The sequence below is a fragment of the Bubalus bubalis genome, chromosome 11, assembly GCF_019923935.1.
Source record: "Bubalus bubalis isolate 160015118507 breed Murrah chromosome 11, NDDB_SH_1, whole genome shotgun sequence".
In the NCBI taxonomy this organism is placed as follows: Eukaryota; Metazoa; Chordata; class Mammalia; order Artiodactyla; family Bovidae; genus Bubalus; species Bubalus bubalis.
In genome coordinates, this window is record NC_059167.1 from 96,260,113 (window position 1) to 96,287,639 (window position 27,527).

Consider the following 27,527-nt stretch of genomic DNA (forward strand, 5'->3'; position numbering starts at 1 on the left):
TAATTGCTCAGTCCTGTCCAACTCTTTGGGACCCCATGGACTGTAACCTGCCAGGCTCCTCTGTCCATGGGATTTCGCAGGCAAGGATACTGGAGCGTGTAGCCATTCCCTTCTCCATGGGATCTTCCCAACCCAGGGGTTGAACCCTGGTCTCCTGCATTGCAGGTGGATTCTTCACAATCTGAGCCACCAGAGAAGCCCTTTATGAATCTAATCCAACCTCTAAGGACTTTTTTTTTTTGATACTGCAAGGAGATCCAACCAGTCCATTCTGAAGGAGATCAGCCCTGGGATTTCTTTGGAAGGAATGCTGCTGAAGCTGAAACTCCAGTACTTTGGCCACCTCATGAGAAGAGTTGACTCATTGGAAAAGACTCTGATGCTGGGAGGGATTGGGGGCAGGAGGAGAAGGGGACGACAGAGGATGAGATGGCTGGATGGCATCACTGACTCGATGGACGTGAGTCTCCGTGAACTCTGGGAGTTGGTGATATAGACAAGGAGGCCTGGTGTGCTGTGATTCATGGGGTCGCAAAGAGTCCGACACGACTGAGCGACTGATCTGATCTGATTATCACACCTAACAAGATTAAGATTAATTCCTTAATATCTAACACCAAGTCCATTTTCAAATATTCCCACTTGTATCAAATATGTCTCTGTATCCACCATTTGTTCAAACAGAATCTGAATAAGGTCTCCACAGTGATTTGGTTAAAATATCATTTTAAGTGTTCTCACTCTCATTTAGCACTCTCGAAGGAACCTTGAAAGGTGACATGAGATGGTGGGCAATCCTCAAACAGAAGTCAGAAGAATCAGGTCCCAACTCCTTGTTTATACTGTTTACTATACCCACACTTTACATTGAATAATATGCCATATATGTGCATGCTCATGTGGATATGCACCTATGCCAGGCAGGGCACTCTTTGCTTCACATCCATTCTGCATTTACCCTCGTGAAGAGGTTACCAGTACCGCCCATGTTTTGTGAACGAGGAAGCGCCCCCAAGGAGGTCGGCTGACTCGCCCAACATCATTAGTAAGTAGCAGAGTTGAGGGTGGAGTTCAGGCCGTGTGGCTCCAAAGTCCAAGCTCTTAGCCCCTCCCCCATCTGTGCCTAGTATGCCCCAGTCCTGCTGAGCAATAAAGTGCCAAACACACGCCTATTGTTATTTTATTTCACAAAGTGCTGAGATTGTGTAGGGAAGAAGGACATGAGAGCTTATGGAAGTAAGCAGGGCTGAAGGACTGCATCCATGTGGCTCAGGGGAGTCAGGACTTGGGATGGTCTGTTGCGCTTCTTTTCTTTAGTCACCCACCCCCAGGCATTCCTGTTTGAGTCCACCAGCCTCGCTGCCATGCTCCTCACCACCCCCACCAAAATGGACGACCTCTAGTCTTCCTTCCCTCACCTCCTTACCCCAGTGGTCATTCCTCTTTAACTCCTGATTTATTTTCTTTTTTGCTCAGTCTCTTTAGCCTCCTTCCAACCCCAGCCTCCAAGCTAACCCCAGGTCTTCAACTATAACATATTCAATTAGAGTGATTTGACTCTGGTAGGCCCAGAAGTTACTGAACCCAGCATTGGTGTTTCAGATTAAAGGGCCCAAGCACCTCCCTCAGCTGGAAGATCTAATTCTGTCCATTTCAAATATATTACCCTTGGGGAATTACAGCAGGCACACCATCTATCCCAGCTGCTTTGGACTTCTCCACTGCTCTGATACGGTCAGTAGGATGTCCAGTTCATATGGCACTTCCCAGGGAGCTGGCTGCTTCATGAGGACAACTGGAAGTGGAGGTATAGAAGGATTATCTCATCATTTCTTTTCAAACTTTGATATGCATGCAAATCCCACCAGGATCTTGTTAAAATGCAAATTCTGATTCAGTAGCTTTAGGATGGGGCTACCCAGCTGGCTCCATGGTAAAAATTCCACCTGCCAGCGCAGGAGATGCAGGAGATGTGGGTTCAGTCCCTGGGTTGGGAAGATCCCTTGGAGGAGAGCATGGCAACTCACTCCAGTATTCTTCCCTGGGGAATCCCATGGACAGAGGAGCCTGGTGGGCTGCAGTCCATGGGGTTGCAAAGAGTTGGACATGACTGAGCCACTGAGCACCCATGCACACCAGTCTAGGGTAGCTCCCAAGATGCTGCCTTTCTAACAAGCTAACAGGCGATACCAGTACTGCTGATCTGTGGACCACTCTTCGAGTAACAAGAATCTAGATCACTGGTTCTCAGCACCAATTGCATGTTAGAGCTACCTAAAGTGAAAGTGTTAGTCACTCAGTTGTGTCCTACTCTTTGCGACACCGTGGACTACTTGTCCATGAATTCTCCAGACAAGAATACTGGAGTGGGCTGCAATTCCCTTCTCCAGGGGATCTTCCCAACCCAGGGATCAAACCTAACTCCCCTAACCTCCTAGAAGCAAGTGAGAGCCACCTAATGTGCTTCTAATTAGGGAGAACTTAGGTGCAGGGAGTTACACAAGCTCCTCAGCTGATTCTAATGAACAGTCAGAGTTGAAAAACACTTTGGAGACTGAAGCAGCTGCAGATATTGGGTGGTCAGTTGGATGAATCCCTGGCCAGATAGAAGAAGTGCGATGGTTACAGGATGGTGGGGCTCCTGGCTTTCAAGCCTCTTCGTTGCCTGTGCTTCTTGCCTCTCCTCGATGTCACTCTCTCTTCATTTCCCCTTACCAATCCATCCACTTCTCAAATCCTCATCTCAAAAAGAGAAAAGTTGACCTGAAAATCAACACTTCTTCCTAGATCCCTCAGAAAACTGAGGTCACAAGGCAACCATCACCCTGAAAGTTGGAGGGATGAGAAAATACAGAGAATCTCAATCTACCAGAAGCACAAGTCCACAGCTGGAGCCAGTAGCGGTGGGAACATTGCAAACGTAAGTGACAAATTGTTGGAGGCTCAGAGTGGGCTAATTTGAGACTTGAAAATTCCAAAGCCAATGGTGGGGGGGAGGGAGGGATGGAGGTGCTTATAGGGGAGGATGTCTATTCTTTTGTTTATTTCCTGAAGCATCATCAGATTCTCAAGGTGAAGACTAGAGAAACGTCCCCTCATACTTCCAACAAGTAGAGAGGAAAAGACGGTGCTGCTTCAAGGAAATAAGTCTTTCTGAAAAAGATGCTGGAATTAGGAAACAACCTTAAAATCAAGCAGGCAGGGTTGTTACTGTACTTTGTCATATGACCACACCTACCTTGTGAGGAGGGCTGGGAAATACATGACCACACTCACTTTGCAAGGGAGGCTAGGAAATATAATTTTTCTTCCGGGGAGCATGTGCTCAGCTAAAGGAAAGTTCTGTTACTATGGAAGAAGCAGAGATAAGATGTGAACGGGCAGCAACTATCGGTCCCTGGCATCATTGTGGAACAGGAGGGAAGCAGGCAGGACACAACATTTAACAGAAAGACAAAGGCTGGTTACATGGTAACCATTGATGGGTTGTTACATGCTAAATGCTGGGGATTGAGGGTAAACGGGTTCCCTCTCCCCAAGGAGCTCATAGTCTAGGGGGAAATGCATATGTGCATACAACTGACACTGTACAACCCGGAGTGGAACTGGAACCCACTGTCTGAATTGAGATGACACATCTGGTCTCGGGACTTAATGAAGTTCAAGTTCTTTATGTCTCATCATAGAAAGAATTCGGTGAGAAGCAAAGTGATAAGAAGTGGATTTATTTAGAGAGATACACATTCTATAGGTAGAACGCAGTCCATCTCAATAGGCATGAAGGGCCTTGAGAGAGACGCAGTCTATGCACAGAGTCTGGGTGAGCTCAGAAGGCACAGGCCCTTAAATATAGGGTGGTTAGTTATTATGGGCTGGGTAATTTCAAAGTCTAATGAGGAGGAAATTTCCAGGAGCTGAGCCACTGCCCAATTTTGGGCTTTTAATGCTCACAGCCTCAGAACTCTCATGACTCTGTGGGTGTGTCATTTAGCATGCTAATGCATTGAATGAGTGTACAGTGAGGCTTAAGGTCTACTGGAAGTCAGATCTTCCACCATCTTGGACCTAGTCAGTTCTAACCAGCCTTTGTCTTTCTTTTAAACGTTGTGTCCTGCCCGCTTCCCTCCTGTTCCACAATGATGCCAGGGACCGATAGTTGCTGCCCGTTCACATCTTATCTCTGCTTCTTCCATAGTAACAGAACTCTCCTTTAGCTGAGCACATGCTCCCTGGAAGAAAGATTATATTTCCTAGCCTCCTTTGCAAAGTGAGTGTGGTCATGTATTTCCCAGCCTTCCTCACAAAATAGGTGTGGTCATATGACAAAGTGTTGGCCAATGGGATGTACATCAAGCAGGTGTCCAAGCCCTCAGCCCCATAACTGTGAATGACCTCATTTGGGAAAAGGGTTTTTGCAAATATAACAAAGTTACAGATTAGGCAGTGAGCTTGCCCTGGATATGAGGGCAACAGCTCTCCATCTTCCCTTTTCTGTTGTATTCTGGCTGGCAAGCAGATTAATAGCTGGTCCAAAGCAGACATCCTAGACAATGAGGTGGAAGCCTCAACCGATAGCCTGGGTTCCTGATGACTGTAGAGTTGCCATGCTGCTGCTGCTGCTGCTAAGTCACTTCAGTCGTGTCCGACTCTGTGCGACCCCATAGATGGCAGCCCACCAGGCTCCCCCATCCCTGGGATTCTCCAGGCAAGAACACTGGAGTGGGTTGCCATTTCCTTTTCCAATGCATAAAAGTGAAAAGTGAAAGTGAAGTCGCTCAGTCGTGTCCGACTCTTAGCGACCCCATGGACCGCAGCCCACCAGGCTCCTCCGTCCATGGGATTTTCCAGGCAAGAGTAGTGGAGTGGGGTGCCATTGCCTTCTCCAGAGTCACCATAGTGTTGCTGAATTAAGTCCTATGGACCTTGCTCGGGCCCTAGCCTGGCTGAAGCTGTCTGCCTTGGGAGGGAAGAGCTCTTTTTCCTTTCGGGGTTTGAGAGCCAAATAATAATTGAAGCTGAGATGGATGCAGCACAAGCTTTATTCAGTGATCAAAGAATGGAGAAAATGAACTAAGTTCACAGATCAACTTCTCACCCACCTGGTGAGAGAGATTTCATTTTAAAGAGTAAAGGGAGAAGGAGTGAGGCTAATAATGGGGAAGCATATGAACTAATCTACCAGGAAAGGCTTTCTCTTAGGGAGTCGGTTGCACCCCACCCTTTTTTTTTATCCTCTTTTGATCCTTAATGTTCCATCATGGCCACTGGTGCTGCTATATTCCCCCAGGCTCCTCTGTCTGTGGGATTCCCCAGGCAAGAATACTGGAGTGGGTTGCCATTTCCTCCTCCAGGGGATCTTCCCAACCCAGGGATCAAACCTGCATCTCTTGCGTCTCCTGCAGGAGGTTCTTCACCACTGAGCCACCTGGTCACTGGTAGGTGTGTCAATTAATATGCTAATGTAGTAAAATCAAGGTTTAATAAGACTCAGGTCTGTTGGCGGTCAGATTCATTGCCATCTTGGTCCCAGCTGGTTCCATCTGGTTTTTCGTCTGTAGCTTCCTTTCTTATCTATGGACACTTCAACTTAAAGATTGAGGTGAACCCCTGCCAAAGGTGGGGGTTGGAGGGCTGTGAGCAAAGACCTGGAGCAGCTCTGCTGACAACGGCAGCCGGCATTTACATAAACTAAGAAACAGACTTCTAATTTCCTGAAGCCTTTGTGATAGTTTGGACTTCTGTCTCTTGTAGCAGAACATTTTACTAACAAATGCATCAACTAACCACAAATCTGCTTCTTTTTAGACCTCTCATAAGTATTCACAATGCAAAATAAGTTACAGGCAAGTTCTGTTTCACTTCGAATGAAATATAACCCCCTTTAGAGGGGTCAGAAAGGCCCTGTGTGATCTGACCCTGTCAGCTTGTCCAGTCTCATCTGATACCACTGTTCTCTGGCAGGACACGTGGAATACTGCAGCCTTATGCCTGTGTTGTTTGTAACACAAATACCTCGTGAGGACCTGCTATGAGCTGCGTGTCCAGTGGGCACACGGCGGCAGACCCTACCCTTACAGCCAGCTTTTTATCTGTTTGGTTTATAAGCTCATTTATTTTCCAACTCAGAGCCTTGCCCCATGCTGTCCCTTCAGTCTAAGGCAGGGCTGCCCAATAGGACTCCTCCAATGATAGAGATGTTCTTAATCTGTGTTGTCCAACATGGTAGACACTAGCTGCATGTAACCACTGAGTATTTGAAATGTGGCTGGTATGGCTGAGAAACTAAGATTAGATTAATTTATATTTAGACAATCACACGTGACTAGCAGCTGCCAGGATGGACAGTACGGATCCCAACTACTCTGGGGCACACAGCTTCTTACACCTTCAGGTGGTTTTAGAAAGTAGTCACAAATTCTCTGACACGCCTCTAATTGAGAGATGGGTCTATATCCCCTCTCTTTGAATCTAGCTGGGCTTGTGCCTAGTGACAGAAGTGATGAGGGGTGGGCAGCACACCCACAGCCAAAGTGGCTCAGGTAGTAAAGAATCTTCTTGCAGTGCAGGAGACCCAAGAGATGTGGGTTTGATTCCTGGGTCAGGGAGATCCCCTGGAGAAAGAAACGGCTACCCACTCCAGTATTCTTGTCTGGAAAATACTATGGACGGAGGAGCCTGTCAGGCTACAGTCCAGGGGGTCACATAGAGTTGGACATGCCTGAGCCATTAACCCTACAACCAAAGCGGGTCCTGGTTTCCTGGCCAGGGATCAAGCTCACACTCTCTGCGTTGGTAGCTCAGAGCCTTAACCATTGTGCTACCCGAAGTCCCGGAAGTGATTTCAACAGGACTTTCGAGGCTGGGAAAGAGGAAACCTTGCAGCTTCTGCCTTGATCTCGTAGGCCTGGGACACTTGCTCTCAGGAAGCTCCATCACAGAAAGTAGTCACCACCCTATGAGCAGCCAAAGCCCTGCGAAGAGGCCACGTGCACTGCTGCATCCTTCGGGGCATCCCTCCCAGGCACCTATACTGGTTTCCTGTGGCCGCCATGATGAATTACCACCCACATGGAGGGTTAAGACAACAGAAATCCATTTCCTTCCAGTTCTGAATCCTGCCGGAAGTCGGAAATCAAGATGTCAGCGGGTGTCATGGTGTTAACAGGTGTTGCTGCCTGCTGCGTCTTTAAGAGAGCGTCTGTTCCATTCCTCTGTCCTAGTTTCTAAAGGTATCTGGCAATCGCTGACGTTCCCTGACTTGTCGACACATCACCCCAACCTCTGCCTCCACCTTCATACTCCTTCCCTCTGTGCTTCTCCTCTCAGTTTTCTCCTTTCTCATAAAAGGACACCAGTTATTGGCTTCAGGGCTCACCCTAAGCCCAGGATGAGAGCATCTCAAGAGCTTTAACTGTGATCGTGTCTACAAAGACCCTTTTCCCAAATAAGGTCAAAGTGCACAGGTAAGGGGGACTAGGACTTGGCCCACTTCTTTGGAGCCACTGTTCAGCCCCAGCCACGTATGTGAGGTGGCCTGCAGATGATTCCCGCCCGCCAGGTGTTCGAGCTACTCCCAGACACTCACATTTCCCTGGCTCAGACCCTAAACATGGTGGGGCAGAAAGAAGTCATGATCACCATGTCTTGTTTGAAATCCTGACCTATAGAACTTTTGAATATAATAACATGGTATTCTATGTCATACAGTTTGGGATGGGTTATCAGAGAGTATCCCATGGACGGAGGAGTGTAGTATGCTACAGTCCATGGGGTCGCAAAGAGTCGGACACGACTGAGCGACTTCACTTCACTTCATCAGGGAGTAATAGATAACTACAAATTCCTATTCACATGTTTTAAGCCCCAGATCAAATAATATTTCTTCAAAGAGTCCTCCTTAGACACCATCTCCAAGTCTAAGTTACATTCCCCTCTTTTCCTTTCTGGCACATATCACAGAATGTGACGAAGTTCGTTTTTCGTTTTTAAATGTTTCGCCCGCTAGACCTGAGTTGCATGAAGCCAGAGACCACATTTGTTTCATTCAACACTACATCCTCTTTATGTACCCGGCACACAGTAAGTGTCCCATCAATATTTGCCAAGTGAATGAAATTCGGAGCTTTCTGTGACTGAACCTACAACTGATGTTTCTTTGTCATATGAACTCAGGCAGCTCTATATAGACATTGTTTATTTGGCCTTTTTGCTTTCAGCAGATTGAGTAAACCAGAATGCAGCATATGGGAAGCAAAATGTTCATTTCCAAGGTTTAGACAATGACAAGGTCCTTTCAGTTCTTTGCATTTGAATAATTGCTGTGGTTTTTAATTGCGGTGAAAACAAATGAACAAAAGCCAGAACTGGTCAGACAGCCAGGCTGTGAGAGACATCTTTAATTTTTTAAGAAGCATCTTTAAGTTCACAAAATGAACCTTTAAATTGTCCTAATATGAGTGTGAATCTCATGATACATTCTTCCATTAAATGAAAGCTTAATGACAAATGAAAAAGAACAGCCTCTTGCCGGCATCTTTGTCATCATCGGTCTTGTTCTAGAAAGTCCCTGGCTACAAGTTCTGCTGTTACTTGTCTTGGAAGAGAAACAAAATAGGACTTGGAACAGGGGAAAAAATAGGAAAAACAAAACATGCTAAATGATGCCAAGAATGGTCAGATAAAACTTGTAACCAGCTGTACGAATGCGCATAGAGATAGAGTCTAAAATCAGACCGGAAGCGGTAGGAATCTTCAGAACTGAGTACAGGCAGTCAGTGCTCATCTTTGTTACTGTCACACAGGTCCTGGTGACCGGAAGGATTCCTGACTCTCCAGAGGTGCATCCAGCTTTCCCACGGTAGGAATTTAAACATGATCTGATTATGCTATCATGACTCTACGTGATTGTGTTCTGAGTTTCCGTAGATTCCTTTTGAAACCTTTTATACTTATTTTATTTCTGGCTGCTCTGGGTCTTTGTCTCTATGGACGGGCTTTCTCTAGTTGTGGTGAGTGGGGGCTGCTCGTTGTGGGGCTTCTCGTGTTGTGGAGCACGGGCGCTAGGCCACGCGGGCTTCAGCAGCTGTGGCCCACAGGCTTAGTTGCCCCACGGATTGTGGGTCTTCCTGGACCAGGGATCGAATCTGTGTCCCTTGCATCAGCAGGTGGATTCTTAACCACTGGACCACCAGGGAAGCCCTTCTTAGATTCTCCGTCTGTTTGGCATCCATTCATCACAGCACCAAACTAAAGCTCAAAGTTGTTTACACTTTGCTGTGATCCAGAGCCCACACTGAACCACTTCCTAGTCTAATCCTCACACACCGAGCCAGTATTTCCATGGCCCTAAATCACCCCAGGGCCGGTGACCAAACAGGTAGGGACCACCTCTATAGCCAAAGCCCAGCTACATTATTCAAACTAGCCGCTCCTCCTCTGTTTCTTCTGCCGGGTCCTGCCTTTTCTGTGGAAGCCCCATCCAAGGCTCTGGTGGTGAGGCTCTCCCCTCACTCCCCTCTGAGCCCACCTCATTCTTCCCTGACTGGCCCTGCGTGGTGTGGCATGCCCCATCCCCCCAGCAACTTCAGGCAATGAAATCTTCTGTCAATGGCATCACTGTTTCCACGTCATCACGTGGTTACCTTCATGAACTGAAATCCCGTGAGTACAGCTGAGACTGGTCAGCCCTTGGGGACTTTGCAGTCGCTGTTTCCTCTGCCAGGAACCCTCATCCCCTTGTATCCACATGGTTCCTTTGTCACTGCAGTGAAGTATCTGCTCTGACATCACCATATCCAAGCAAGGCTTCCCTGAGCACCCATCGAACTAGCCTGCCAACCCCTCCCAACTCTAGATGCCTGTCCTTTTGTTGAGTTTTATTTCTCTGAATAGCTCTCATCACCACCTGACTCAGATGTGTTTATTTTGTATGTTCCCTCACTCTGCACTGCCAAGAACCACACTCCCACTACAGAAAGGCACAGATTCTTGTTAACAGCAACATTTCCACCACTTAGAACAATGCCTGGCACACACAGTGGGTGTAAACTCTTTCCTAAAGGATGAACTTTTTATTTTTTCCAGAGCACCCAGCCTGTTAATGAGTACATGAATGGCCAAAATCCTCTTCAAATTTATAACTCTCATTGGACCTGGTGATCCGCTGAGAAGCCAGATCTCTGGATCAATAAGACATGAATTTCTAAAAGGGAGTATAAGTGGTTCAGTATCATATCAATGGGTAATCCCAGGATAAAAATCCTAGACAAGCAGATTTGTGGAATCAAACCTGGGGATTAGGACAAGTAAGCAATTACTTTGCCGGAATTATCCAGCCCTCTGCCTTTTCTCTGAAAATGTGCCTGGCCTTGGGTGTTGGGCTCTGTGACTCTGAGGAGGTGAGGGAAATACTTTCCTTTATCATATAGGAATAGCATCATGCCCTCACAGGAGGCCAAAGCAGGGTCTAGAAGCAATTTAGCAAGGGTTGGCCTGACACCCCTTAGTGTGTGCTGGGTGCCTCCTTACAGATGGAGCCCTGATCACTGCAAAAGCAGCTCAGCAGCTGTACAACCAGCTCAACCCTAGTTCACACCTGATATTGGCAACCTTTTCTCCCAATGAGCACAAACACTGCAAACACATCTCAGAGGGCACTTTTAATGATATATCTCAAAAAGATCTTTATGCCATATCACAGGGGGCTTCTCAGATGGTGCAGTGGTTAGTAACCCACCTGCCAGTGCAGGATGCAAGGGACAGGAGTTTGATCCCTGGGTCAGGAAGATCCCCTGGAGTAGGAAATGGCATCCCACTCCAGTATTCTTGCCAGAATTATTCTACGGACAGAGGGGCTTGGTGGGCTACAGTCCGTGGGGTCACAAAGAGTCAGACACTACTCAGTGACTGGGCATGCACGCCATATCACAGGTTGCTTATAATGACGTATCTCAGAAAGATGTTTATGCCATGTAGATAAAGAAAAAAAAAAGTCTAGCAACAATGGTGATGAAAACTACAGAGGCTTAAAAGGAGGGAGGGAAGGGAGAAGAAAGGAAGAAGGAGGGGGGAGGGATGTGGAGAGGGCAGGAGGAAGCAAGGAACTTCCCTTCTGAAAGACAGGAGAACCCACTTTCCTCTGTCCCATCCCCTCAGTGGAAAAAATCCCCCAAATAATTTTGAGGCAGGCTGATTTGGAGGCTGATCCACTATTGACCTTATGATGATTCCTTAATCTAACCCAGATGCTGTCATTTAGAACTAAAATTAGGTCACTGTTTCTCTTTAGTTGCGAAGTTGTGTCCGACTCTTTTGTGACCCCATGGACGGTAGCCAGCCTGACTCCTCTGTCCCTTGGGATTTCTCAGGCAAGGATACTGGATTAGGTTGCCATTTCCTTCTCCAGAGTTTAAAGACACTCTGAGATTATTGGAATGAAGACAGTTAGAGAAAGGAGAAGTCAGAGAATAAGAATCTGTGAGTCTCTCATCCTCTCAGGGGACAGAGCTCTGGCAGGCAGGCCAGCTGGCATCTGCATGGATTCAGGTAAAGTTCTGTTGTACCATGGCCACCGCACGCTATTTACATACCGTCTGTGGCTGCTCTGTAACCCTCGAGTTGACTGGTTGCAGCAGAGATGGTCTGCAAAGCTGAAAACATTGAATACATGACCCTTTATAGAAAAGTTTGCTGAACTTCAGTGGCTATTAAAGGAGCAGAGTGACTTACCAGGCTGTCGTGGTCTGACTGATATATTTCTGAGGGCTGTATAACACCCTTCACTTTGAGTTCCTCTTTATCAAGCAATCTTGTGAATATTATTAGACTTCCGGAGTATGTTTTCCTATTAAAGAGGAATTCTTGAAGCAGACTTGCTACAAGAATTCCCAAACATCCTGAAAAGTGAAAATGAAAGTGAAGTTGCTCAGTCATGTCCTTGGCGACCCCATGGACTGTAGCCTACCAGGCTCCTCCGTCCATGGAATTTTCCAGGCAAGAGTACTAGAGTTGCCATGGCTTTCTCCAGGGGATCTTCCCAACCCAGGGATCGAACCCAGGTCTGCTGCATCGCAGGCAGATGGTTTACCACCTGAACCACCAGGAAGGCCCCCAAGTGTCCTGGACAGCTGTTATTTCTAACTGAAAACTGCTGAACTGGCCTTCTGCCACAGTCTCTCAGAGACTCACATGGTAAGCCGGTTTGCAGGCGGTCTAGCAACCCTAACCCTATTAGGTTCAGATCCGCCAGGGGGAAGACCAAACTCTGCACCTGAGCTGGCTTGGAGTGCAAGCCCCATGCTCTGACTTCACTCACACAGCAGTCACACTCACACCCCTTAGGGTACCAGGGAAGAGTTTGTGCCAGTAAGGGGCTTGGTATTTGTGAATTTTGATTTAGGCGTCTTACCCTTTCATTTTTTCTGTATTGAAGTCATACATGGATACAATCCTAAAAATCAAATAGAAAAACAGGATTAAAACAAAAGTAACAATCACCTCCCCAAGGTCCTCCTGATCTTCAATTCCCACTACCCAGAACCACCATTTTCAAATCTTCTCATTGTATTTCTTCATATTTGCCTTCATAATTCTAAATAACATGCTAAATCATGCTCTTTGCAGGACAGTCATATCAAGGAAATAACAAGATCTCCTCCCCTTCTCCCCCCCTTTTTAACAATCCCTCAGTTATCCTTCTCCATGACCTGCACTGATTTGTCTCTGGGCTGCTGCACAGCTGTAACCCTGCAGCTTCCCTTCAGCATTGTTTGGGGGCTTCCTGCAGTCTCTGTTTGAGATCCCCATCTCCTAGACCCTGAAGAAACTGGCTGCTGCTAAGCTGCTAAGTCACGTCAGTCATGTCCGACTCAGCGACCCCATGGACTGAAGCCGACCAGGCTCCTCCATCCGTGGGATTTTCCAGGCAGGAGTACTGGAGTGGGGTGCCATTGCCTTCTCTGAAAACTGTCTTCTGTAGCTCCAGTTTGCTATTACCCTGAGTGTAGAGCCCTGTGTGGCCCTGGCCTGTTCTCCTTTGGACCTAAAAGTAACAGAGTTCTGCCTTTCAGCTGTCTGAGGGTCATTGTGTTGTCATGCCATCAAAAGAATCTTTAAACTTATAAAACAACCCATCTATAGGCTGTCTATAAGAAACCTACTTACAACATAAAAACAAAAAGGTTAAAAGTAAATAACAAAGGTAGGCCATACAATTACTAACCATGAGAAAGCTGGAGTGGCTGTATTGGATCATATTCAAATAAAATAATGTCCTTCGAACAAAGAATATTATCACAGACAAAAAGATATTTCAGAGTGATAAAGGGAACAATTTGTCAAGAAAACATAACAATTCCAAGTGTGTAGGCCCACAATAACATAGCTTCCAAACACAGGAAACAAAAACTTTTGGAACTTCAAGGAGTAGACAAAGTTAAAATTATTGTTGAAGAGTTTAATACTTCTTTCTCAATAATGAACAGATGAAGTAGAAAATGAATCAGCATATAGACAGGTTTGTAATACTCTCAGCTGATTTGACCTCATTGACATTTATGGCACATTCCACCCAACAGTAGAGTACACATTCTTTTCAAATGAACATAGAATATTCAAGTAGTACATATTCTGGGCATTAAAACAAGTCTCACTGAATTTAAAAGGATCAAGATGACACAAAGCATATTCTCTGCTCAGTAGAATTAAACTTAAAATCAGTAACAGAAGGATATGTGACCGCAAAACCTAAATACTTGAAAATCAGGCAGCATATTTCTAAATAAGATGTCAAAGAAGAAATCACAAGAGAACCTGGAAATATTTTGAACAGAATGAAAATGAAAGCCCATACATCAACATGTGTGGGACACACACGTTGTAGCAGTACATTAAGGGGAATCTGTAGTATTAAATTTTCTGAGGAAAAAGAAAGGTCTAAAATCAGTGCTCTACATTCTACCTTAAGAAATTGAAAAAAGAAGGGCACGTTAAACCCAAAATAAGCAGAAGAAAAGAAATAAGTTGAGAAATCAATGAAATAAACAGGAAATGGGCAACGAATAGAGAAAATCAGAACTTAAAGTTGATTCTTTGAAAAGATCAGGAATGAAGCACTTAAAAGAAGATATTGACTGGTAGGTTCATTGGTGATTCTCAATCTTGGCTGTGCATTAAAATCACCCAGGGAAAACTTAAAATAAGCCCCAATCCTGGGCTGCACTTCTGACCCATCACATTAGATCTCTGGGAACCTAGATATCAGTATGGATTAGAGTTTCCAAGTGATTCCAGTATGCAGCCCAGTTTGAGAGCCACTGCTGAGAGGTCTGTCACTCTCCAGCCTGATGACCCGAGGCTACCTCTCCATTTCTCTAGGCTTCTGGGTTTTGTAAAATAGAGGCTTGGAACAGAGCTTTTCTGGATATTTCTAGCTCTACAATCACTAAATCTATACCAAGGCTGCTGCTGCTGCTAAGTTGCTTCAGTCGTGTCCGACTCTGCGTGACGCCATAGACGGCAGCCCACCAGGCTCCCCCGTCCCTGGGATTCTCCAGGCAAGAACACTGGAGTGGGTCGCCATGTCCTTCTCCAATTCAGGAAAGTGAAAAGTGAAAGTGACGTCACTCAGTCGTGTCTGACTCCTAGCAACCCCATGGACTGCAGCCTACCAGGCTCCTCCATCCATGGGATTTTCCAGGCAAGAGTACTGGAGTGGGTTGCCATTGCCTTCTCCAATACCAAGGCTACTGAAAGTATATATCCCCAGAGGAATGTAGAGATATAATTTGAGAAATGACCTGGAAAGGATGGTGGTGGGTTAGTCACTAAGTCGTGTCTGACTCATGTGACCCCATAGACACAGACAGTAGCCTACCAGGTCGATGGCATTTCCCAGGCAAGAATACAGGAGTGGGTTGCCATTTCCTTCTCCAGGGGATCTTCCCTGACCCAGGGATCGAACCTGGGTCTCCAGCATTTCAGGTGAGTTCTTTACCAATTCTTCCCACCAGGGAAGCCCAGATGGGCCACCCTCTATGTCAGCCACCTGGTTCACGGGTTGCATCCTAAGGATGGTGATCACTTTTGATGTTTCAAGGCTTATGTAGAGTTGGTGTAAATATTGGCTCCCTCTTCTCAGGTATCCCAGCCAAGGGCTGGAAAGTATGCTTTGTGCCCTGATGCCAGCTTCTGATCCCTGGCAATGATGGCCTGTGGGTGGGTTTATTTAAACCCTCAAACAAAACATAATGACTGTATTTGGACTTGGGGTTATTTTGAGGTTCTGGGAACTCCTTCCTCTGACAGTGAAGGCAAATTCTGGAGCTAGAGGAAGTAAAGAGCTGCCTAGGCTGATCGTGTGAAGCTGCATATTCGAATTGCAATCTGCTGGGTTCAATTGGTTGCAACACACTGAGAAAGTGCTATATGAAATGGGCCATTTGCAGGTGTTATTTTGAACTGTCTCCAAAAAAAATACGGTAAGGTCCTGACTCCCAGTTCTTCTGTATGTGATCTTATGGGGAAATAGGGTCTCTGCAGATGCAATTAGTTAAGAGTAGGTCATTACTGGAGTAAGGTGGGTCCTTAATCCAATACGACTGATGTTCTTATAAGAAAACAGTGAAAAAATAAGAGAACACTACATGGAAACAGGCAGAGTTGGACATATGAAGTTGGAAACCACGTTAGAAAAACCAGTACACAGGGGTTGTATGCCTGTGCAGAGAGCCAGGTGAAAATTGCCCTTGGCCATCACGGGCTCTCTTTTAATGAAAAAGGCATCAAAGAAATGCTTTAGCCTTTTGAATGTAATTGACTGTTCATCAGTATTTAAATCCTCAGGACAGGCCAGTCAGTGAAATTGAACATTTCATACTTTTCTAGGTGAATCCCTGCCATCAATTCATCTATGTTTAAAATATTGAAGTTTTCTTCTTGGGCCTTGTTGGCAATCTGTTGACAAAGTTATTTACCATGTGTCAAGAAGTATGCTAAGTGCTAGGGGTACGGAGATCAAAGGGGAACACTATGGACCCTGGTTCTTCCCTCATAGAGTTCACTCTTGTGAGAAACACAGGGGTGAAATGCAATATTTTTTATGAATAAAAAACCAAAAGAGTGCGAGCATGGAAAGAAAAACCACAGACAAGTTCAGAGTGCCATGTCAGCATGTAATGGGAAATCTGACTGCTGGTGGTATGCTGGTAAATGTTAACACTTGCTCTCCAAAAAACCACACACGGTTTGTAGCCTTTGGCCAAATACTCCCACCATGATGGATTTCAAGCCTATCCCTGTCACCAGGGAAAAGGTGGGACGGGATGCACAATAGCAGACCATTACATTCTATTTCTATGTAGAGAATGCCTCAAGAGGGTAATAGTAAATGTAATGCGAAATTAGGATGTCAAGAGTTCCAAGTGTTTATTGCATTGATTTTTAATATAATTTATCTAATTGTGTTTACATAATTCAATTTTTAATCATGGCTGTTTAATATCCAGCTTCCAAAACTCCATCTCTCACAAGTGGGAACACGCTTGGAGCCAGGGGTTTAAGGAAGGCTTTCCTGAGGAGGTGACACGGAACCTGAAAGATGAACTGGAATTAGCAAAATTAGCCGTACAGAATGGGTGCGGACACCCTCCCCAGGCAGGAGCATTAGCGTTAGGACTAAAGAGGGCCTGGCATACTTGAGAAACGACAGCAAAGAAAGTGAGGAAAAATGTGGAAAAGTGAGGTTAAAGAGAAAGACAGGGACCTAATTATGCAGAACCCTGTAGCCCATGGAGAGGATTTTGGACTTTATCCTGATCACAGTGGGAAACTATTGAAGGTTTAAACAGGAAAGTGACAGTCAGATTTTAGTATTTAAAATATTATTCTTCTCTGAAAGTGAAAGTTGTGTCAGTCGTGTCTGACTATTTGCGACCCCATGGACTGTAGTCCATGAAATTCTCCAGGCCAGAATACTGGAGTGGGTAGCCTTTCCCTTCTCCAGGGGATCTTTCCAACCCAGGGATTGAACCCAGGTCTCCCGCATTACAGGTGGATTCTTTACCAGCTGAGCCATGCATGAGGTAAAGGATTTAAAAGTGGATAAAAGACAAGAAAAGCACAAGCAACAAAAGAAAAGCATAAATAAATTAGTCTTCATCAAAATTAACAACTTTTGTAGATCAAAGGAGGCTACTAAGAGAGTAAAAAGACAACCCACAGAATGGAGAAAATACTCAACAGTCATCTTAGTGGTAAAGAATCTGCCTGCAATGCAGGAGACTGGGGTTCCATCCCTGGGTGGATAAGATCCCTTGGTGGAGGAAATGGCAATGCAGTCCTGTATTCTTGCCTGGAGAATCCATGGATGGAGGAGTCTGGTGGACTACAGTCCATGGGCAAACAAAAGAGTCAGACAGGACTTAGTGACTGAACAGCAACATAGATCTGATAAGGGCCTGCTATCTAGAATACATAAAGAACTCTCACAGCTCAACAGCAAGAAACCAAACAGGCCAAGAGAAAATGGGAAATAACTTGAATAGACATTTCCCCAAAGAAGATACACAAATGGCCACAAGACATGACAAGATGCTGAGTGCCATTCATCACTAGGGAACTATAAATCGAAGCTGAAGGGAGACGCCACTTCACAATCCTTAGGATGGCTATACTTAAAACAAAATAGAAAAGAACGTGTGTGACGAAGATGTGGAGTAATTGGAACCCTCCAATTTCTGGTGGGAATGTAAAATTGTGCAGCAACTTTAGAAAAATTTTGGCAGTACCCCAGTAAGCTAAACATAGATTACCATATGACCCAGCAAATCCACTCAGCAATACATATCCTCCCCCAAATTGAAAACAGATGTTATAACGTGCACTTGTACAAAGTGTTCATAGCAATACTATTCACGATAGTCAAACGTAGAAACAATCCAAACATCCCTCAACGAATGAATGGTTAAACAAAATGCGGCATATGCACACACTTGAATTTATTTGGCTGTGAAAGGGAACACATACTGATGTGTGCTGCAACACATATGGGCCTTGAAAACATCACGCTGAGTGAGAGAAGCCAGATGCAAAAAGCCACATACTGTATGATTTCATTTATATGAAATATCCGGAATAGACAAATTCATAGGCAGTAGATTAGTGGTTGCCAGGAGCCAAGGGTAGGGGAGAATAAGAACTGTTGCTTAATGAGGCTGGGGTTTCTTTAGGGGTGAGGGTGATGAAAACATGTTTTCATCATGAAACATATGAAAACACTTGGAAACCCCTAAAAATGTAGAACAAAGTAATGATGATGCTTGCACAACTTTGTGCTAAATGCCACCAAACTTACACTTTGGTTAAAACACTAAATTTTATATTGATGTGTGCTTTACCACAATGAGAAATAAATTGGAAGCAAGAACCCTGTTAGAAAACGTTTGGTTAGAAGAATCCCTGGGAGTCCAGGGTTAGGACTCAGGGCTTCCACTGCTGGGGGGCTGGGTTTGATCTCTGGTTGTGGAACTAAGAACCCACAAAAAAAGGGAAATTTTGATTGGTAGAATTAGGGGGACTTGGGCATGAGAGGAGTGGGTCAACACGATGTCCTGGTTTTTGATCAGTCTTAACTGCAGGAGTGGTGATGCCATTTAGCAAAATAGGAAATTTCGAAGTGTGAAATGGAAAGATCCTGAATCCCCTTTGGGGCATGTTGAGACTGAAATGCCAGAGATAATCCTAGCAGAATTTCAGGAAGGCAGTTGGCCCCCGGGATGTCTTCCTTCGGCTTGTCCCCTACATCTCCAGCTATCTGTTGCACCTCCAGGTTTCCTATCCATGTGTCAGAAAAGAAGATGTAGAGGAGTGGGTGTTGGAAGATAGGGGAGAACGCATTCCTCGAAACTCCCAGCTCGTCTCACATTGATCAGAGGAGGGTCACATGGGCACCCTTGCTGCAAGGGGATGTAGAGAGGAATTGTGCTGGGCACGTTGCCTGCCATGCCTTAACAAAACCGTTTAATTCTGTTTTTAAGGAAGAAACTGGAATGGATATCAAGTGGGCAAATATCAGAGTCTACCATACGGTGTAACTAATGTCATGAGCAGTTCCAGCAGGAGTTGGACAGGAAGGCTGGGAAATAAATGGCAACCTGCTCCAGTGTTCTTGCCTGGAGAATCCCAGGGACTGGGGAGCCTGGTGGGCTGCCGTCTATGGGGTTGCACAGAGTCGGCCACGACTGAAGTGACTTAGCAGCAGCAGCAGAGATTCAGTATCCTCTGAACTTGTTGCTGAGGCTCAGTGATCGCCATTCCTTTCATCTTTCCTCAGAGCTCATTTATATCTTTCAAAGCTTAATCATTCTAGTAACTTTTCTGCAAGTCACTGTGACTTTCCAGCATCTCCCGTGAGCCCAGATTTGGTCACCCTTCTGGTAAAGGAAGAAGCGTGAGTAGAAAGCAGCCTCCCTCCCAGCATGTGGAGCCAGGAAGGTTTCTCAGTCTCCCATGGTTTAGAGAAACATTCATGCTCCCCTCATACTTCAGTTAGAATTTTCATTGTTTGGCCTTTGCTCAAGTTAAGTGAAATTGCTCAGTCGTGTCCGACTCTTTGCAACCCCGTGGACTGTAACCTACCAGGCTCTCCGTCCATGGGATTCTCCAGGCAAGAATACTGGAGTGGGTCGCCATTTCCTTCTCCAGGGGATCTTCCGGACCCAGGGATTGAACCTGGGTCTCCTGCCTTGCAGGCAGATGCTTTAACCTCTGAGCCACTAGGGAAGCCCCTCTTTGGCCTTTGCTCAAAGAGGGGAACATTTAAGGAATGAAACTTTCTGCTCTTCATGAGTAAGCCTAATCTAAAACAAATTTAAAGTTACAAAAAAAAAAAAAAAAAACAACCCATACCATTTAAAAAACGTCAACCCACACAGCATGACTGAGTTGTTGCACTTCACTTTTAACATGTGAATACCCTTGGAAACCTCGGGACTGAAATGTCTGATGGTATTCCAGCCGTGCGAACTCAGAGGGGCAGTGAAGGGAAGCAGATCCTGGCTCCTGGAAGTGAGTTTACACTTGAGAATTACTGCTGGGGCGAGTGATGTCATTTTCCTTTACTTGCTTCAAGGGACCAGCAAGTTTCGTGTTTGCTCTGAGACTCTAGGAGAAAATATCACCTTTCTTTCCTGTACCACAAGGCTCTGTTGCCTCATTTATAAAACATACAACCGTTCCGTAGGTAATTCCACTTGTAAGCATGAAATTCCACTCTGTGTTATTTTTTTTTTCTCTTTGTTGTTTTAAGGAAATAAAATTTAGAATGTAAAAAATTAAAATGGCAGACTGTGGTATGGCATCCTGGAAAGAGCTCTGCTTTGGGAATGAGAACACTGTGGTTCTTGTCATGGATCTCCTGACAGATCTGGGCAGCCTCCACTTTTCTGGGTTTCTATTTCCCTCATCTGGCAAAAAAAAAAAAAAAAAAAAAAAAAAAATGGGGGGAGGATTGTTGGAAAGAGTTTAATGGCTAATCCCCAAGGTCTCTTCAAGCTTTAATATGCTGTGATTTTTATTATGTAAGCCAAGGTGTTGGGTAGATATAGTATTAAATTTTTCTTCCAGCTGCAAATATGGGGAAATTACTTATTTTTGATTATTTAGATTTTTTTCATAGTCAATGATTTAGAAATAAACAGCCATTGGTTAAATGGCTTAACAACATCAGGGATAGCATCTTTTTCCAGCCAGTTTTCTAGAGGTATAATTGACATGGAGGAGACTCAGCATAATTTAAATATACAATATGATAAATTTTTACATTTGTATATATCCATGAAACCACAGTTCTCACAATAGTGAACATGTCTGTCACCCTCAAAAGTTTACCCCTTCCTTTGTTTTATCCCTTCTTCCTGTCTGTCTCCACATTCTTCTGTTCTGTTCTATTCAGTCATGTCCAGCTTTTTACGACTCCATGGACTGCAGCACTCCAGGCTTCCCTGTCCATCACCAAATCCCAGAGCATGCTCAAACTCATGTCCATCAAGTTGGTGATGCCATCCAACCATCTCATCCTCTGTTGTCCCCTTCTCCTCCCGCAGCATCAGGGTCTTTTCCAGTGAGTCAACTCTTCTTATCAGATGGCCAAAATATTGGAGCTTCAGCTTCAGCATCAGTCCTTCCAATGAATTATCAGGGTTGATTTCCTTTAGGATGGACTGGTTTGATCTCCTTGCTATCCAGGGGACTGTCAAAAGTCTTCTCCAACACCACAGTTCAAAAGCATCAATTCTGCCGCACTCACCTCTCACATCTGTACATGATCACTGGAAAAACCATAGCTTTGAATAGATGGACCTTTGCTGGCAAAGTCATGTCTCTGCTTTTTAATATGCTACCTAGGTTTGTCATCGCTTTTCTTCCAAGGAGTAAGCATCTTTTAATTTCATGGCTGCAGTCACCATCTGCAGTGATTTCGGAGCCCCCCAAAATAAAGTCTCTCACTCTTTCCACTGTTTCTTCATCTATTTGCTATGAAGTGATGGGACCAGATGTGATGATCTTAGTTTTCTGAATGTTGAGTTTTAAGCCAGCCTTTCACTCTCTTCTTTCGTCTTTATCAAGAGGCTCTTTAATTCTTCTTTGCTTTCTGCCATGAAGGTGATGTCATCTGCATATCTGAGGTTATTGATATTTCTCCCAGCAATCTTGATTTCAGCTTGTGCTTCTTCCAGCCCAGCTTTTCTCATGATGTACTCTGCATATAAGTTAAGTAAGCAGGGTGACAATATACAGCCTTGAGGTACTCCTTTCCCGATTTTGAACCTGCCTGTTGTTCCATGTCCCCACATTCCTCACGCTACCATTAATCTGCTTTCTGTCACTATAGATTAATTTGTATTTTCTCGAATTTTATATAAATAGAATCAACAGTATGGACTCCTTTCCTCTGACTTCTTTCACTCAGCATAATTATTTTAAGGTCCATTCTGAAGTGAGGTGGGGTGCCATTTCCTTCTCTAGGGGATCTTCTGTTTCCAACATGGTTCCACCATTTTAACTTCTTACCAGTACAGTATGAGAGTTCCCATTCTTCATCCCTCAGCCAACACTTAGTATGATAATTAAAAAAAAAAATCTTCACCATTCTAATGGGTTTACAGTGGTATCACATTGTCTTTTCACTTTGTATTTCCCTAACATTGTTCCCTTTCTGTGTTTGTTTCCTTGTGTTCTCCTAGTGAAGCATCTGTCCAAAATGTTGCCCATTCTTGACTGGACTTTTGTTTGCTTTTTATCAGGTTTTAAAAGTTCTTTGTGTGTTCTGGAAACAAATATTTTATAAGATATGTTATCTGCAAATATTTTCTCCCAGTTTTTGGCTTACCTGTTCATTCTCTTTGTGTTGTTCAAAAAGCAGATGCTTTTTATTTTTAAAAGTATTTATTTATTCATTCTGGCTGTGCCAGTTCTTAGTTGCAGCACTCTGGATCTTAGAGGATCTTTGTTCGGCATGCAAACTCTTATTTGTGGCATTTGGGATCCAGTTTCCTGATCAGGGAATGAACCTTGGCCCCCCTGCATTGGAAGCATGCAGTCTTAGCCACTGAACCAAGAGGGAAGTTCCCAGACGTTTTTTATTTTCATAAGATTCAATTTATAAATTATTTCTTTTATGAATTATGCTTTTACTGTAGTATCTAGAAACCTTTGTGTAACCCAAAGTCACCACGAGTTTCTATACTTTCTTCTAGAAGTTTTTTTTTTTAATGTAGTTTTAGGTTTTACATTTAAGTCTACGATCTATTTTGAGTTAATTGTGTGTATAGTATGAGGTAGGGTTCAGGGTTAAAGAGTTCGCCTGCAGTGCTGGAGACACAAAAGACGTGGGTTCGATCCCTGGGTTAGGAAGATCCCCTGGAGGAGAAAGTGGCAACCCACTCCAGTAATCTTGCCTAAAGAATCTCATGGACTGTGAAAACTGGTGGGCTATAACCCAAAGGGTTGTGGAGAGTCAGACATGACTGAGCACACACACACAAAGCTGAGACTCCACTTTTTCTTCTTGCATATGGATATTTAGTTATCTGGCGTTATCTTTCTATACTGAACTGCTTTTGGAATTTTGTGAAAAATAAGTTATTGATATAGGTATGGGCTTATTTTTGGTCTGTCCATTCAGTTTCATTCATCTATTTATCTAACTGTGTCATTATCATCCTGTCTCAATTATGGTGGGTTTGTAACATCTTGAAAGTGGATAATTTAATTTCAACAAATTTTTTCAAAGGTGGTTGTCTAGTTTTGGTCTTTTGTACTACAATATGAATTTTAGAATCAGTTTGTCAATTTCTACAAAAAAAGCTTACTAGGATGTTGGTTGAGATTCCTCAACTCTACAGTTTGGGAAGGAATGGCATTGTAGTAATAACTGAGTTTTCAGACCCATAAACACAATTGATCTGTCCATTTATTTGTAACTTATGAATTTTCTTTTAATAATATGTATAGTATATAGATGTTGAACACTTCTGTTAGATTTATCTTTAAATATTTTAAATATTTTGTGCTATAGTAATTGGTATTGTTTTTTGCACTTTCAATATTTGATTGTCCATTGTTAGTATATAGAATTAAAATTGATTTTTATAGATTATGCATGTATCTTGCAACTTTGCCAAACTCACCTTTTTATTTTAGTAGCTTTCTTATAGATTACACAGTTTTCTGTGTATATATGTAAATAGCTTTATTTCTTTCTTTCCAAGCTGAATGCTTTTTCTTTCTTTCTTTTTTTTTTTTTCGTAAAAACAAATGCTTTTATTGTTTATTTTGCCTGATTGCACTGTCATCAATGGCAGTGTTGAATAGAACTGTTGAGAGAGGTCATCTTTGTCCTGTTTCTGATCTTAGGAAGACACTATTCAGTCTTCCATCAAGTATGATGTTAGCTGTACATTTTTGTAAATGTCTTTTATCAGGGTAAGGAAAATTCCTTTTATTCCTAGTTTGCAGATAATTTATATAAAGAATGGATGTTGAGTTTTTAAAAAATGTTTTCTTCATTTATTGAGATGATCACATAAAGTTGCTTGGTTTTTAGTTTGTTTATTTGGTGAATTACATTGACAGTCTTCAAATGTTAAACCAATGTTGCATTTCTAATGTCTGTTTAAAATTTTTGCATACATATTCATGGGGTATATTACACTGTAGTTTTCTTTTCTTGTAATGTCTTTATCTGGTTTTAATCTCAGGGTTATGTGGCCATATAAACGGAATTAGGAAACATTTTCCTCATCTTCAATTTTGGGGGGAGATTTTCTGTGGGGTCAGTTGTGTTAGAGTTATAATAGAGTTCTCTAGGATTAATATTCCTTAAGTGTTTGGTAGAGTTTATGAGCAAAGTCATGTGGACCAAGTTTAACTATAAATTCAATTTCTTTAACAGATACAGAGCTAGTCAGATTATTTCTTTTTATGTGTGTTTTTTGTAGGTCTTTCAAAGGATTTTTCCCTTTCATCTATCATACTTATTGACATAAACTTATTCATAATACTCCACTGTTACCCTTTTAAGATCTGTAGATCTGTGGCAATTTTACTTTTACTATTCCTGACATTGCTAATTTTTGTCTTTCTTTTTTAACTAATAAGGATTGTTAATTACATATATTAATCTTCCCAGAGGACTGGCTTTTGATTTCTTCAATCTTTTTTTTTTTTTTTTTTCTGTTTTCTACGTCACTGATTTCTGCACTGAAGTTTATTATTTCCTTTCTTCTGTTTATCTTGGGTCTCACTGGCTCTTTTCTAGTTGTTATTTTTTTTTTCAAGATAGAAGGTTAGATCACTAATTTGAAAGTACTTAAAAATCTTTTTTGCTAAAATAGTGCTATAACTTTCTGCCAAGTGGCATCCCATCAAACTTGATATACTTTCTTTTTTTTTTAGTTCCAACTAATTTCTAATTTTCCTTTTTATTTCCTTTATTACAGTTATTTCGAGAAGTGTTTAATTTCCAAATATTTAGGGATTTTTCAGAGATCTTTCTGTTATTAATTTCTAATTTGATTCCATGTGGTCAGGCAACATATCATAATTCACTTGGTTTTTTCCCCTGGCCTTACACATTTTTCTTACATGCTGTGTTGATCAATATTTGGCTGAAACTCAAGGAAAACTCTCTGCAGATTGCTGGATTTCTGTCTTGGTAGCTCCCTCTACTCCGGTACCCCATCGTGCAAACCTAGCTGCCCTTGTCCCCTCAGATTCTTCCTCTATCTTTTCAACTCAGGAAGGCCACTAGGCTCTGCCTGGGTCCCTCCTTCCTGTTCCACAACCTGGAAACCCTTGTCAAGGCAGAAATCTGGAGCAATCATAGAGCTCATGGTTTTTCCTCTCAGCTTCTTATATATCACTGTTTTTCATTGCCTTGAAATCTGTCACTTCATATATTTTGTCCTCTTTTATGTCCATTTCAGGTAGAAGGGTCAACCTGATCCCTGTTACTCCATCTTAGCCAGATGCAGAGGTTTTGAGGGGAGAGCTAGCTAGCATCTCAAGCTTTTTCTTGAAACGTCTCCCTCTTGCTTGGTCTAATGATTGCAAAATGACTGCTCTATCACTAAGCATTATCTTTACATTTAAGGCAGGATTTAGTGCCAGCCATGCCTGTTCATTTCATTACAAATACAAGTATCTTCCCAGAAGTTCCCTAGCAAACTTACCCTTATATCTCATGGCCATAATGAGGTCATCTTTATTTGTCAATCTGAGAAAGCAGGAAATGGCACTGTCATGACTGGCTTAAGCTAGGTATGATTTATCAGTAGATGTATTGCCTCCCTGAAAGAGCTGGAGAAGGAAAGAGAGAGAAATATTGGATGTTGGGTAGATACGCAGCAGGTTGTAGCACTGAGGCAACTACCAGTGTCTTCTGCAAAAGGTAAGATCAACATGACTGCCCTGCACATAACCCACAGAGACTTTCCTGACAATTGGCTGCTTTCCAGCCTTTCTATAGCTGATTTTAAAAAAGCTTCTGTGTCCTGGGGATGAGGGGTAACATTCCAGTGCTCTCTGAAGGATACTTCTTACCTTCAAGAGGTCTTTGAAGCTCTAAAATATTAAACCAAGGAGAAATCATCAATTGAATGCTAATTGTTCAAACCTCTGTGTTGAGACTTTCCATTATTTGCTTCTAAATAAGTTAAAATTGCAAGTGCACATACCATCCGAGTGATGCCTACTTCACTAACTTCAAAGGTGACCTTGGAAGATTTCTTACAGCCCATCTGAGGAGACATTGCTTTGTTTATCCTGTAGGTTTGGCTCAGAGGTGATCAGTGAGAAAGGAGACCCAGTTAGTTCATTCCCAGCAGTCATGGCAAGTTCCAGACAAATCAATGGAGCAGTTCACAAGCCTGCAAGCCTGACTTTTAGAGCAAGGAGACATTTTATTTGGTCAAGGGGGCATCCTTCTGTGGAAATGCTTGGGTTTTCATGTTTGGTCATTGGCAGAGCCTCCGGGCACTTAAGTGTTAACTTCATAGATGTAGAAAAGCAATTATTTTTACACCAACATTTTAAGTCCTAAGATTGACTTATAGGTGTCAGGAAAAAGGGAAAGTAGTCTTACCTTTACCTAGTGAAGACATACTTGATCTGCTTCACAATTGAGTCAGGTAAAGATACTTATTGAGTGAAGACAGGCAAATAGTCTCTCTTCCCTGGATACTCAAACTAATTCCCCGTGGGGCTTAACATTTTTTTGGTTCATGAAACAAATAGATAAGTTTTCAACAGAATTTCCTGCTTTGGCCAGTCTGGCTGAGAAAGATTCTTGAGTCTGTAGCACCCTAAGATTTGAGTGGTTAAGCATGAGCTCCACAATTGAGCAGACTCTGTGGAAGAAAGGCCTGGAAGAGGGTATCTGGCTTGGGAGAAGATTGGAAGAGAGAGGTCTGGTTCAGAGGATAGTACTCAGCTGAAGGAAGGAAACATGGCATCCAAGGAGAATTAATAGGCTGATTCATGTTGATGTATAGCAGAAGCCAGCACATTGTAAAGCAAGTATCCTCCAATTAAAGAAAAAAAAGTCAAATAAAATATAGCATATATGGGGGGGGGGGAATAGGCATTCCATTGAATAGTACTTCTTATATTAATTAGTAAGGATTGGCTAAATTATGCTGTAAGGACAGACAAGCCATAAATCTCAAAGGCTTTACACAACAAAAGTTTATTTCTCTCTCATGCCAGGCCCTTTATGGGCCCAGGCATTTCTCTGGGATAGTTGTCCTCTGCACGGGGATTGAGTTGTCCAGGCTGCTTCTATCTTTTGGACCTTCATCTCGCGATTGCCTCAGGAGGGCAGGAAGAAGCCTGGAGAGGCACACACAGCACTCCCTGTCTCAGCCTGGAAGTGGCGTCTGCCATTGCAGTGGCCGTCACAACTAGTCACAGGGCCCTCCCCAAGGAACACAAAAGCTGAGAAGTGCAGCCTTCCACAGGCCTGGATTACAGAA

General features: G+C 43.4%; 1 long non-coding RNA gene across 2 annotated transcripts; it reads left to right on the top strand.

Moving 5' to 3' along the window:
* The first annotated feature begins 2,086 nt into the window (after positions 1–2,086).
* Positions 2,087–13,494, top strand: LOC123328255. 2 transcript variants are annotated; one of them, XR_006543085.2, is made up of 4 exons: positions 2,087–2,920; positions 7,107–7,229; positions 8,802–8,857; positions 12,688–13,494. It is a non-coding gene; the product is annotated as an uncharacterized LOC123328255 (long non-coding RNA). The 2 variants fall into 2 exon arrangements; XR_006543084.2 differs by lacking the exon at positions 7,107–7,229 and having other exon boundaries at positions 2,111–2,920.
* The last annotated feature ends 14,033 nt before the right edge of the window (positions 13,495–27,527 follow it).